This window comes from Sinohyriopsis cumingii, chromosome 18, assembly GCF_028554795.1.
Source record: "Sinohyriopsis cumingii isolate HCF-2022 chromosome 18, ASM2855479v2, whole genome shotgun sequence".
NCBI classification, from domain to species: Eukaryota; Metazoa; Mollusca; class Bivalvia; order Unionida; family Unionidae; genus Sinohyriopsis; species Sinohyriopsis cumingii.
The window spans coordinates 1,037,077-1,050,466 of NC_142978.1; positions in this window are offsets into that span (position 1 = coordinate 1,037,077).

Genomic DNA, 13,390 nt, shown 5'->3' on the forward strand with positions numbered 1-13,390 from the left:
CCGAAACCAAAGCCAGCATCGTGGAACGTTTTCAACGCACTTTGAAAGAACGCATGTGGAAATATTTTACGCATCACCACACTCTGAAGTACATCGACATCTTACCGCACCTGGTGCAAGCGTACAACCAATCTTACCATCGAAGCATCGGACGTGCCCCGCAAGAAGTGACTCCCGACAACGAAGTGCTGGTGTTTGAGCGCCTGTTTGGTACGTCCCCGACGCGGGCTGTCCCCAAGAAAAGTGGAGAGTTGGCAGTAGGAGATTGGGTGCGCATTGGCAAAACCAAACGCACTTTCGACAAAGGTTACTTACCTAACTGGACGACCGAATTGTTTCGCGTCACTGGACGAGTGCATGGCCGTCATCCTACCGTCTATAAATTGGAAGACATGAACGGAGAAGTGCTCAAAGGAACGTTTTATTTGCCCGAGTTACAACGTGTCACCAAAAAGAAGACGACGTGTACGACATCGATTCTTGGATCGACGCTTCGCAAGTCATCGACTATAAAAAGAAGTGACCATCATGCCCTTTCACACAGACGCAGCTACGTCGACCACTCCTTCACCTAGTTCTTCTGTGCAAGATTTACAAAAACAACCCTTGTGGGTGTGGTGTGGAGAACGTGTGCCTAAAACGCAAATCGTCTTTTTCTGCCAAATCTTCGTGGTGTATTGTGTCATCGGGGCAGCCATTGCCAATTTGAGTTTGCAACAAGGAGACAAACAATTGTGGACCATTTTATTGAGCAGTTGCATCGGTTACCTGCTTCCCAATCCCTCTCTGAAATTCTCTTCGAACGGGAACCACGGGAACCTTGTGTCCAGTGCCAGTGCCAGTCACCACTCCAACCACAACCAGAACCTCATTTTGGGCGGAGACACGCCTCTGATGTCCAGTAACCCCTCGGACAGCCACAGAACTCTGGAATTATGAGTCACCAAAACCAATTTTACTGAACCTTACCCAGTGACAGTTCCATGGAGGTGTTTCCCAACAACACGCTGTGCTGTTACACAGCCAAATTACCTCAGGCCATCCCCTTAGATCACGAAGCCCATTGGGAAGTGGCTTTAGTGGAAATCATTTACCCGACCCAAGTCCTCAATGTCTTTCCCAATCAAAATAAATTTGATGTGGAAGTTCATGACGAACAAATGCAACAGTGGTTGAATGGCAATGTCAAATATGACAAGAAAACCCGTTCACAAAATCAAAAGTACACCACCTGTCACTTGTTCATTCCCCCAGGCTATTATTTTAGCGGTCAACATTTGGTCAACACCATAGCCACCAGGTTTAATGGCGTGTTTCTGAAAGCTTTGGAGATTGCCAAAAAAAGTGTCACCCTGGAATACCACAAAACAGCTCGTCGCTTCCTGATTAAATTTCCTGATGGGGGTAACATCATGTCTTTCTTATTTTGTCCAGAATTGTTTGACATGTTGGGCGGAGACATGAACATGAGAATGACCATGATGAAGAAAAACGAATTACCCATCGTTTATAACAACGAGTCTTTTAGCAAGTTATTTCGTACCCCAGTAGAACTGAATCAAGGACTGAATTTGATGTTCGTGTATTCCGATGTGGTGGAGTACAACGTGGTGGGACACACCTCCGTGCCGTTACTGCGTGCCATTCCTTTCAAAGTGGATTCTGCCACGAACGCTGACGAGGAAGGCGGAAACACTTACCACGTCCACCGCGAATTTGTACATCCTCACTATTTGCCTGTCAGCAAGTCGTATTTGGACACGGTCAACATTACTATAAAAGGAGATTTGGGACAAAATATTCCATTCACCAAAGGAAAAGTCACGGTGAAACTCCATTTTCGAAAACGGTTCTCTCACGACTCGTAAGTCATGTATCCTGTGTACCGAGGGGTTGCTCGACAGCGAGGACACGGTTTAGGAGATATGCTGAAATCGGCCTTTCGTTCGGTGGCCCCGGTGTTGAAACCGATGGTGACACGCGGATTGCACGCCTTGAAAGATGCGGCACTGACGCAAGGCAAAGAATTTCTCCAAAATGTCATCATCGACAAGCAAAACCCTAAAGAAGCTTTCATGAGGACAGGCAAAAATGTCTTGCTGCAAACAGGCAAAGACATTTTAGGCCGACGAGACACACCTATAAATGCCCTGCACGCTACCGATTCAGGCATTCAGCAAGGACAAGGCAGAAAGAGACGACGAAGAAAACACCCTTTCACCAGACTTCTAGCTAGAAAGGCCAAGAAAAGAAGAACCGTTCGAGACTTAGACGTTTTCGATTATTGAGAAAGAGAAAAAAATGATGCACCGAGAGTCCTGTGCTTGTTCCACGTCGGAACTGGGTCTCTTTGCCATGCCCCCCACCATGATGACCATGCAAGAATCCCAGTGGGTGGAATTTCACCCCGTCTCCTCTTTGACGGATTCCGCTCCCATCGAGTTTGAAATCAAAGGACAACCCGAAGATTACATCGATCTGAATAGCAGTTACCTGTATTTGAAAGTGAAAATGATCAAAACGGACAACACCAATCCAGGAGACGATGCTAGAGTAGCTCCTGTCAACAATTTCATGCATTCCTTGTTCAGCGAAGTGGACTTGTACTTGAATAACAAACTAGTCAGTAGCAGCATGGATTCTTACCCGTATCGTGCCTACTTGGAAAATCTCTTGACGTACGGAAAAGAAGCCAAGAATACTCATCTGGATGCTTGCGTGGTATGGAAACCTGACACGGCAGGTGTAGGCACGGTTATCGACACAGCCCTCACAGAAGATGGCAATCCTCACAATGTGGGGTTTAACGACCGTCGTAAGAAAATTCTGCAAGGGCGAAGTTTAGAACTGATGGATCGTTTGCATTTGGACATGTGGTTACAAGAAAAGTATTTGCTCAACGGGGTGGATATCCGCCTGAGACTGAATCGTAGCAGTGCCGCTTTCCATTTGATGGCCCATGCCGGTGAATACAAACCTATCATTCAAGAAGCCCGACTTTACGTGCGTCGTGTGGAAGTGTTACCCAAAGTGGGAAACGACGTCAGTCAGACGTTGAGCAGAACGACCGCCAAGTATCCGATACGACGCGTAGAAGTGAAAACGTTCACCATTCCTGCTGGACAGCGATCCATGATCGAAGATCATCTGTTCCAAGGCCAGTTACCCAAACGTTTGATTGTTGGTATCGTCAAGAATTCAGCTTTCAATAGACTTCACAGCGAAAATCCTTTTGAGTTTCATCATTACAATATGTCCAAGATCGAAGTCAGTCGCGATGGAAAGACCTTGTGTACCCGACCCTTTGAGCCTAAGTTTGGTGACAGGAATTATTTGAGATCGTACTTGTCGCTGTACGAAGCTACCGGTCAGTTAGGAACCAACACCAGTCATGGCATTACGTACGAGGATTATGCAGGAGGCTATGCTTTGTGGGCTTTCGATTTCACTCCAGACCAAGGCAGCGACGAGGGACATTTCCACCCTATAAAATCCGGCCAGATTCGAGTGGAACTTCAATTTACTAATGCTCTACCAGACACGGTGAACGTCATCCTGTATGCAGAATTTGATAATACCATATAAATCAACAGTTTGAGAGAAGTCATTCTAGATTATTAGAAGCCATGGAAGACTGTTATCCCTCTTTACCTAGTGGAGAAACTTTGGAGATGGAATGTGAGGAGACCGTGGAAAAAGAAGAAGTGATCATGATGAAGTCAAGATGGCCAGAACAAGAAGCCCATTTAGTCTGCTGTTTTGCCAAACACTTGGTCGAAAAAATGACGGAATTGATCAAGAAAAATTGCTATGGATGTCAAAACGATCATCCCAGTCAAATTCAACACGATAAATGCCTGATGTTGAGTCAAGAAGAAAAAATGGACGAGTATCTGGACGATGCTTGGAGTCTCATCTCGGACGAAGTCGTGTTGCATCAGTGGTATAAAGACTTGCGTGAACATTCTTGTCCACCATTAACCACTCAAGAGATCCATCGTATCGAAGCTCTCCTGAATCAGAGTGAGGAGACGAAACGAAGAAACGGTTATTTGTCAGACATTTTCAAGCAAAAAGTCAGGATCGAATTGACGACGTATTATTACCTGTGAAGAAGAAGAAAAAAGCACACAAAACATGGATACCTGGGAACTTTATTACCTTTTGAACCACAGTTCGTATACGGCTTCTTGGAATCCCGTCGTCTGTGCTAAAGATGAACTCCCTCATCGCAAACCTCAAGACCATCTAGCTTACGTGATCAACACGGACGACAGTCATCTCCCAGGAACCCACTGGGCAGCCGTTTACTTTCCTCAAGAAGGATGTGTGGAATATTTCGATTCGTACGAATTGTCCCCTTTGGAAGACGATATCATTGACTTTATGAGAAGAAATGCTAAAACCACCCGATTCAATAATGTGAAATTACAAGGCACAGATTCCTTGGTGTGTGGACAGTATTGTGTGTATTTTCTGCATCATCGCAGCCTGGGCTATTCCTTAGAACATTTAGTGACTCATTTTGATCCTCGTTCTTCTTCTAGAAACGATGTGAAAGTAGATCGATGTTTTTGTGACCATTATGCTTATCTTTTGTCTCAGGCTAGGAAACGTAGTGTCCATCAATGGCTTAATGACTTCCAACAGTGGAAATCACAATTTGATTCACAACGTTGTCAGCCCTGTTTAAAGTAGACTGTAAATTGAAAAAAATTGTTTGTGTTTTGAAAAAAAATTTTGATGTTATATGGTTGGATTATTGTTAAAAATGTTTCACTTGATGGTTAGTGTTAAGTGATTTTTGAATAAAAAATGTTGTGTTTTAAAAAAAAATGATTTTGTCTTTTGCTTGGCTATAAGAATGTTTGATTGATGCTCTTTGACTTCTCTCTATCCCTCTCATGTCACTCATTGAACGTTCCGGCTCGAAAACCGTGGAGGGATATTTTCCTTCACGTCCGCGCTTTGACTTTAAGAACCGGGGTAGTTTCCAGTCTAACCATCCATTGTCGACTCATCCTCCTACGAAGATGTGCTCCAAACTAGCTAAGCTAAACGAAGCCTACGTGAATTTGCATAGGGTCAGACACAGTCTGATACCGAAAGCTGAAGAGATAGAGAATGTGAGAATGTTAAAAGTCACTGAAGACCTGATAGAAGTGCTCTTCAGAGAAGAAGTGAACAGGGAGAAAGAAGAATGGACAGAGAAGTACAGACTTCAGAGACAGCAACAGCAACAACAACAACAGCAGCAGCAGCAGGAACCTGAACCTGACAGAGGCTTTGTCGATTGTCGTATCGACACCAAAGAGTTCTTCTTCTCTTTCCGAAGAAGCAGACCTATCGTCAGAAAGTCTATCCTCAGAGGACGACGCATTCTTAGAAACTAAAAGATTGCCATAGCAAACAAAAAAAACAAAAAAAAAACAGCCCTTTTCAGGGCTACCCCAATACTCTAGAAAAGAAATAACCATCGATTTGCCAATGTGTGTAGGTAGAGTAGTGTGAATATAAACACTAACTCTTTTTTTTAATAGTGCGAGTGTATGTGTTTGTAAGTTTGTGTTTGTAACCGCTCACGTATGTTGGCGTGGATAGTAGATTAAGATGATGGTTTTTTTTGGTGTTTGAGGTGTGGGGAGAGTAGATTTAAGGTTAGATTACTTTGCGTATGTGGATAGTATATTGAAGTGATTAATGAAAAAATTTTTTAGAATAGTGATGGGAAGTATAAAAAAAGTGAGTGAGTGTTTCTTTTAGGTCCGCGCGTTGTTTTTTGGTTATGATCTAGGTAAGATCAATTTTATGTTTTTAGGGGGATGTTTTCCTTCACGTCCGCGCTTTCACTATAAATTGAAACTCGTTCGGCAGTCCAGCTACAGCACCGGTAATATTGTAAGACTTTCTGTCACAAGGATTAAAAACAGCTCTCTCATCTTTTCTTTACTGTACTACCTAATTTACCTCCAACTAATACTATGGCATCTCTAAATTTAGCAAAGCAGGCAATCCACGATAGGAACACCAGAAATTACAGGGAAGTTAGGCAAAAAAGGAAAATGGACAAAATAAATGCTAAAAAACACACTACAGATTCTGCTCCTACACACATAGGAACTTTTAAAACTACACCAAACTCCAAACAAATACAAGCCACGGAATTATCATGCACTTCCTCAACCCCGGACTTTGAATTGATAAGAGCACAGGCAGTAAAAATCAGCCCTAGTTCTCCCATCATATTCAATACTTACGATACCTTGCCGGGGGGGAGGTTTTGGAAAGTACCTTGGCCATGGAAAACAACACGATAGACCTTTCTTTTAGAACACCAACCCCCAATTTCCAAACATTGGCATTATCCCCTAGAAAGCTACCTATAACTATAGAAATTGAGACAAAAACAGCAGGGGCAGGAAGTTATAGCGAGATAGCACAGCAGGGGATTAAGCAGACCAACAAAGGAAACTCAACAATAACGCCTACGGGCAAAACCCAAACAAAACCCTTAAATCCGACCAAAAGCTGTGCAATTAAATACCATAATAGTCAAACCCCGGGGCCATCCAAACCATTAACGGAAAAAGACTTACTCTATAGTCCAACCGATTTAGAATCCACCCCCACCCCCGTTTTTACAACAATCAAACAAAAGGGATATTTAGGAAAAGGAAAAGGACCCTTGAAACAAAAATTGGAACCAACTAACATGACTAAGACAAAACGGACTCCAGCAAACCAAATACCACAAATAGAAGAAATTACCAAATTAGAGAAAACCACCTACCCCCAAACAAACTGTACAAAACACGCAAATCAAAAACCAAAATCTAAGTACCACCCTTTAGAACTAACACTATACATTAAAAGTAGAAACCCCAGATTTACCAACATGACTACAAACAGTATCATAGGAGCCCTACAAAGAAATCACTCAGGGCAGCTCAAAATAATTAGACCTAACACAGGATACATAATAGTGCACTGCGGCACTCAAAGGCAAATGGCCAAATATTTAGAAATAAGGGACATCAACACTATACCAGTCCAAGTAGAAAAACACCACCAAACAACCACAGGAGCCACTCTCAACTCAAATATCAGAATTCCAAACAAACCTAGGTATCCAACACAGGAAAAGGCAGAGCCACCAAAAACAATTTTCAAATCTATCCTGAAGTTAACCAGGAATCTGCAAAAATTAAACAATGAACAAATCACTGCTCAAATCAAGGAAGGTGGAACCAAAATCAATAGAGCCTTCAAACTAAGGAACCACCATGGATTCGAAACTAACACAGCAGTAATAGAATCTAACCTACCCCTATCTACAATAATTAAACTAAACCCCACAGGAATCAGATATAAACTTGAAGCATATATCAATAAACCCAGACTATGTAACAATTGTCAACACTGGGGCCACTATGGCACTAAATGCAAATACCAACACACATGTAAACAGTGCGGAGGTAACCACAGAGGGCAATGCAAAAGGGAAACCCCACTATGTACAAACTGTAAGGGAAACCACCTACCCGACACACCAAACTGCCCCCATGCTATTACAGAAGAACAAATTATACAACTAATGAACTCTAAAAACATGAGCTACCATCTAGCTAAACAGGAAATATTATTAAACAAGCCGAAGCAAACCGTATCTAACAGCACAACAAACTTGAAAGCTGTCACTTCAAAATCCTCAAAAACTTCTAGTAGACCTACCATCCCACACCCACCCTCCCCACAAAGGTCGTATATCATTAACACCGCTCAAATCAAGGATCCAACAAATATTACAAATAACAAACTAGACGCACTAGAAAGTAGGATCAAACACCTAGAAACTATACTAAAACTCATATTGGAACAAGTAGGATATAAAACTCCACAACACCATAGACCAATAAATGAACATAACCATCATGTATAGTACAACAAATAGGGACTTAATAATATGGCAATGGAATGCGAGGGGACTGTCAGGCAATATAGATGAGCTAAGACTAAAGCTACAAAACTTATCTATAAAACCTGACATAATCTGCATTCAAGAGACAAAAATCACCAACAAAATAAGGGCCCTACCAAAAATTCAGGGTTACGCCCCAGGGTACGTTCAAAATAGACTCAAAGGGCAAGGAGGAGGGTTAGCTATCTTCATTATAAATAACATGCCCAACGTAACACCAGTGCCCATACCTCTTAAAGTAGACGAAAATCAGTCAGTGGAAATTCAATCACTAATAATAAACACTGGAATAGAGAACATCCAAATATTTAATTTATACGATCCAGGAGGCAGTAGTAAAAATTCAAACATAGACTTATACCGACAAATTAATGACAACAAACAGGTGGACCGAGTAGTCATATGCGGAGATTTCAATGCGCATAACGAGATATGGGGAAGTGATCGAACGGACAAAAGAGGCAGGTTGGTTGAAACTTGGATAGTAGAATCCAACCTGACCATACTAAACAACGTTACCAGAACTCGATTAAACCCCGAAAATGGTACCCTCACCGCCATCGATCTAACCATATGCTCCACATCAATAGCACAGGTGGCGGAATGGAGAGTGGATCAAACTGACACCATAGGCAGTGACCACTTCCCATTGATAACCACCCTGCAAATGACTACTCAGTTCAACTCACAACAAACACAACCCAAGTGGAAATACGAGAAAGCAGATTGGAAAATGTATAAAACCTTACTCAGCACAATAGACCACAAGGATATAGAAAATGATAATTTAAACACATACTATGATAACCTGATTAATACTATCAATCTAGCTGCAACATCTAGCATACCTAACACAAATGGCCGCCCCAACAAACAACCAGTCCCGTGATGGAGCGAACTATGCCAACAAACACATAAAGATAAGAAAAAAGCACTCAATAAATTTAGACGCACAGGAAACTCACTGGATTTCACCACTTACAAAAACAAAGAACAGGAACTCAACAAAATCATTAAACAAGCCAAAGAAACTACTTGGCAAAAATACTGCAAAAGTATAAATATCAAAACCAGTACCAAACAAGTCTGGGACAAAATTAGAGCCATTAGAGGAAAAACATATAATAGCACACCAAAATTACCAGGGGCAATTACAAACAAAGATAAGGCTGAAACACTAGCTAAGCACTTTGCAAAAATGAGCAGTAATAAAAACCACACCAACTCATTTCAACATCATAGAAACAAGGTAGAAAGAACCCATAGTAAACTATTTACTGACCTTGGCAATAAAAATTCCTACTTAAACAAAGATATTACAACTGCTGAGTGGGATAAGGCACTAAGCACCAAAATAGAAACTTCCCCTGGAGAGGATAAAATAGGATATATCATGTATAAAAATATTCCAATTAACATCAAAAAATCAATAATTAATTTCTTAAACAAAATCTGGAAAACAGGAATACTACCTGATAAATGGAAAACTGCTATAGTTATTCCTATACTGAAACAAAATAAGGACCCCCACCACGTCAGCTCATACAGACCTATCTCATTAACAAACAATATATGCAAGATCATGGAAACAATAATAACTAATCGCCTAAAATGCCACCTAGAGCAAAATAATTTAATATCCGAAAACCAATGCGGATTTAGAAATAAAAGATCCACTACGGATCGACTCATAAGACTGGAAACAGCGATCAAATTAGCCCTCAACTCAAAAAGGAAAGCAGATAGGAATCTAATAGCGGTATTCTTAGACTTAGAAAAAGCATTTGACCTAGTATGGACCAAAGGCTTACTAGCCAAATTAAATCACTATGGAATTACTGGTCAAATGTTCAATTTCATCGAAAACTTTTTAACAGACCGCAAAATAATAACTAGAGTTGGAGACACACACTCTGAAATACACCCCCTTGAAAATGGAACTCCACAAGGCAGTGTACTCAGTCCCACTCTTTTCAACTTAATGATCAACGACCTAGATAAAAATCTGGCAACCACACAAATTGAAATTTCGCAATTCGCGGACGACAGCGGAATATGGAAAGCTGGCAACCCCAGCAGTCAAAAAACCATACAAACTATACAAGATAGTCTAAATAACATAGGAAAATGGGCTGACAAATGGGGGTTCAAACTGTCACAGGATAAAACAGAAGTCATAATATTTTCACCCACACGTAAACTAAATAAGCCACAACCGACTTTTACAATAAACAATCAAGTAATTAAATATGTTAAATTTAAGAAGTTCCTGGGTATGTACTTCGACGAACACCTAAAGAATAAAAGAATAAAGAATAATAAGCCTTAAAGGATTGAACTGGGGATCCAATCAGGAAACACTGTTAGCAATATATCGGGCACTAATAAGATCCAAACTTGATTATGGGTGCCAAGTTTACAACCTAGCACCAGCAAAACAACTAAAAAAATTAGAGCAAGTACAACGAAAAGCCCTAATTACAATAACTGGAGCATTACCATCAACTTCACTAGCAGAACTCCAAGTACTAACAGGTGAGCTACCGCTCCATCTCAGAAGACAGGAATTAATACTGAGATATGCAGCCCGATTACGAACACAATCAAACACTCACCCCACCTTATTAGCAATAGAGAAATGCAACATCTCCTTTAGTAACACCCAAAAACACCACGTACCAACAGGAAAAATAGTGTACGAATTAGCAAAACTACTTCCCATAGACATAAACCAAAAAGAAAAATACAATAACTTCGACCCTTGAACCTTGGTATAACGAAGATCCAAACATCAATACCTCTACCACCAAACATGGTAATAAATTAAATCAAGAACTGCAGCTGCACACTATAACATCAGAAATTTCAGCAACTAAATATGCAAACCATCTACAAATATACACAGATGGTTCAAAAACCACTAAACCCGCAAAAACAGCAGCTGCATACGTAATCCCCAAACTTAAAATACAAGTTGGTCACCGACTACCGGACCACTGTTCAATCTACACAGCATAATTCTGGGCAATACTACAAGCACTAGAATGGGTGGAGAAAAACAACCCACCCCAAACAGTAATAATAAGCGACTCGCTAAGCGTCCTTACAACCATTCTAAATAACAGCACCAACAGCAGAGAAAATTTCCTAAATAAAACCAACTTAATACTAAAGAAACTAAAAAGCAATAAACAACAAGTAGAATTCCTATGGGTCCCATCCCACATAAACATACTAGGAAACAATCTAGCAGATAACTTGGCTAAACTAAAACTAAGCGAGCTAAACCACGTACCACTGTCTTACAATGTTAGTGAAATCTACATGTTAATCACAGTCATGATAAATCAGAAATGGCAGGAATATTGGGACAATAGCAAGACAGGCAAAAACTACATACCACACTCAAAGAAACCACTAGAAATAGGAAACCGCCTTTACTTAAAGGGAAAGATCAAAAAGTAATAAATAGAATTTATACAGGAAAAACCAAGTTGGCCAACAGCTACGGAAAACACATAGGACCAAAACCTCACAACCCAAATTGTTACTACTGTCGGGAGCCTGAAGACCTGCACCATATCTTTAACATATGTTACAAATTACGGAAAGAAAGGGAAATTTTCAAAACGGAACAGAATAAAATAGGATCGACGAGTACATATCCAGAATTCCTCAATAGCACAAACCCCAACTTAAACACCACATACAACAATATCATTACTTTCCTTAAAAAAACTGAAATTTATACAAAAATTTAAATATAATTAATTAGGAACTGGGACGGCCGGATAGGTCTGGTGGGTTCACAGCCTAACACGACCGTTCAGGGACCTGATAAACTAAAACAAACTAAGGAATTACTTTCATTAAAAAACCGAACTTTATACAAAAATTTAAATACAATTAATTAGGAACTGGGACGGTCGGATAGATCTGGTGGGTTCACAGACTAACACGACCGTTCAGGGACCTGATAAACTAAAAGAAACTAAGGAATTACTTTCATTAAAAAACCGAACTTTATACAAAAATTTAAATACAATTAGTTAGGAACTGGGACGGCCGGATAGATCTGGTGGGTTCACAGACTAACACGACCGTTCAGGGACCTGATAAACTAAAACAAACTAAGGATAAATCCAAACAATTATAAGCAAAACAAATCCACTGGCTGATAAAACTTTACAAATAACAAGAATAAAATAAAAAACACCAACCATAAAAAACAACTAGTACAAAAACCAGGAAGAAATGTACAGAGGGGTAGGTGGTGAAAATAAAATCCTACTCCACTCCTCCTTACCTATCCTTCTCCTAACATCCTAACCAACAGCTACAAAAACTCTTTTCTCTATACATAGGTGACAGCCAAGATAAACCTAGATATAACTATGTAATCCCAAAAATAGAACGCATAAGGTGGTCGCAAGAATAGACCATCAGGGATACCCTTATTAAGACCCCAAAACTTACACATATGAGGTAGTCGAAAAACCCAACGACTATCAGGGCCGGCGGCACAACGCTGCAAATATAACAATAACATAGAACAATACCCCAAAATATTACAAGCATAAGGTAGTCAAAAGACCCAATGACTATCAGGGCCAGCAGCACAAGGCTGCAACCAAAACTTATAACTAGAAAAATAGGACCCTAAATAATTACTCAATAAGATGGAAAAAAACACCAATTCCATCCAGGGCCAGCAGCACAATGCTGCAAAACAAACCAATCAAATTGCTGTCACCTATTAGCTAACATCTACCTCAATAAACTCTACCTCTCTTAAAAACAGCACAGATTTTTTATTCAAATTCCAAAAGACGGAAATTTAGAACAAATATCCTGGATCCGAAAAACCCTGTGGCAAGACAACTCCGCCCGAGCCCGACCACTTTCACCCCTTACCACGGACAGACATCAAAACCCATAAATGCAGTGCACGCATCATAAATTAAAACGCGAACTAGATTGGGTCCAATCCCACTGGTCGCTCATCAATGCAGATGAATGACAGAGTGCGTGCTGGGTCCAATCCCACTCTTACAAATACAAACAAAAATATAGGCCTTACAATCAGGTCGATATGTACACAAAAGTACTTCGACCTGACGGCCCAATCAAAAAGTGTTCTGTGAACACATAAATGCCTGGAGGAAGTGGCACCACTCCTTCCTCCAGGAGCAATCAAAAAGGTGCCTGTGGCACCACAAACCAGTGGCACATGCTCATTGCGAGCGCACACCACTATAATCCAACTCAACAACAACAACAAAAGTTCAGCTACAATTGTTGATTGATCAACACGAGAATGAACACCAGACTAGCGAAACTGTTGGAACTTCATGTGCATCTGGAATATGCCAGGCGCCTGTTGAACGAACTGGCCGGGGAGGCCATTGTCGA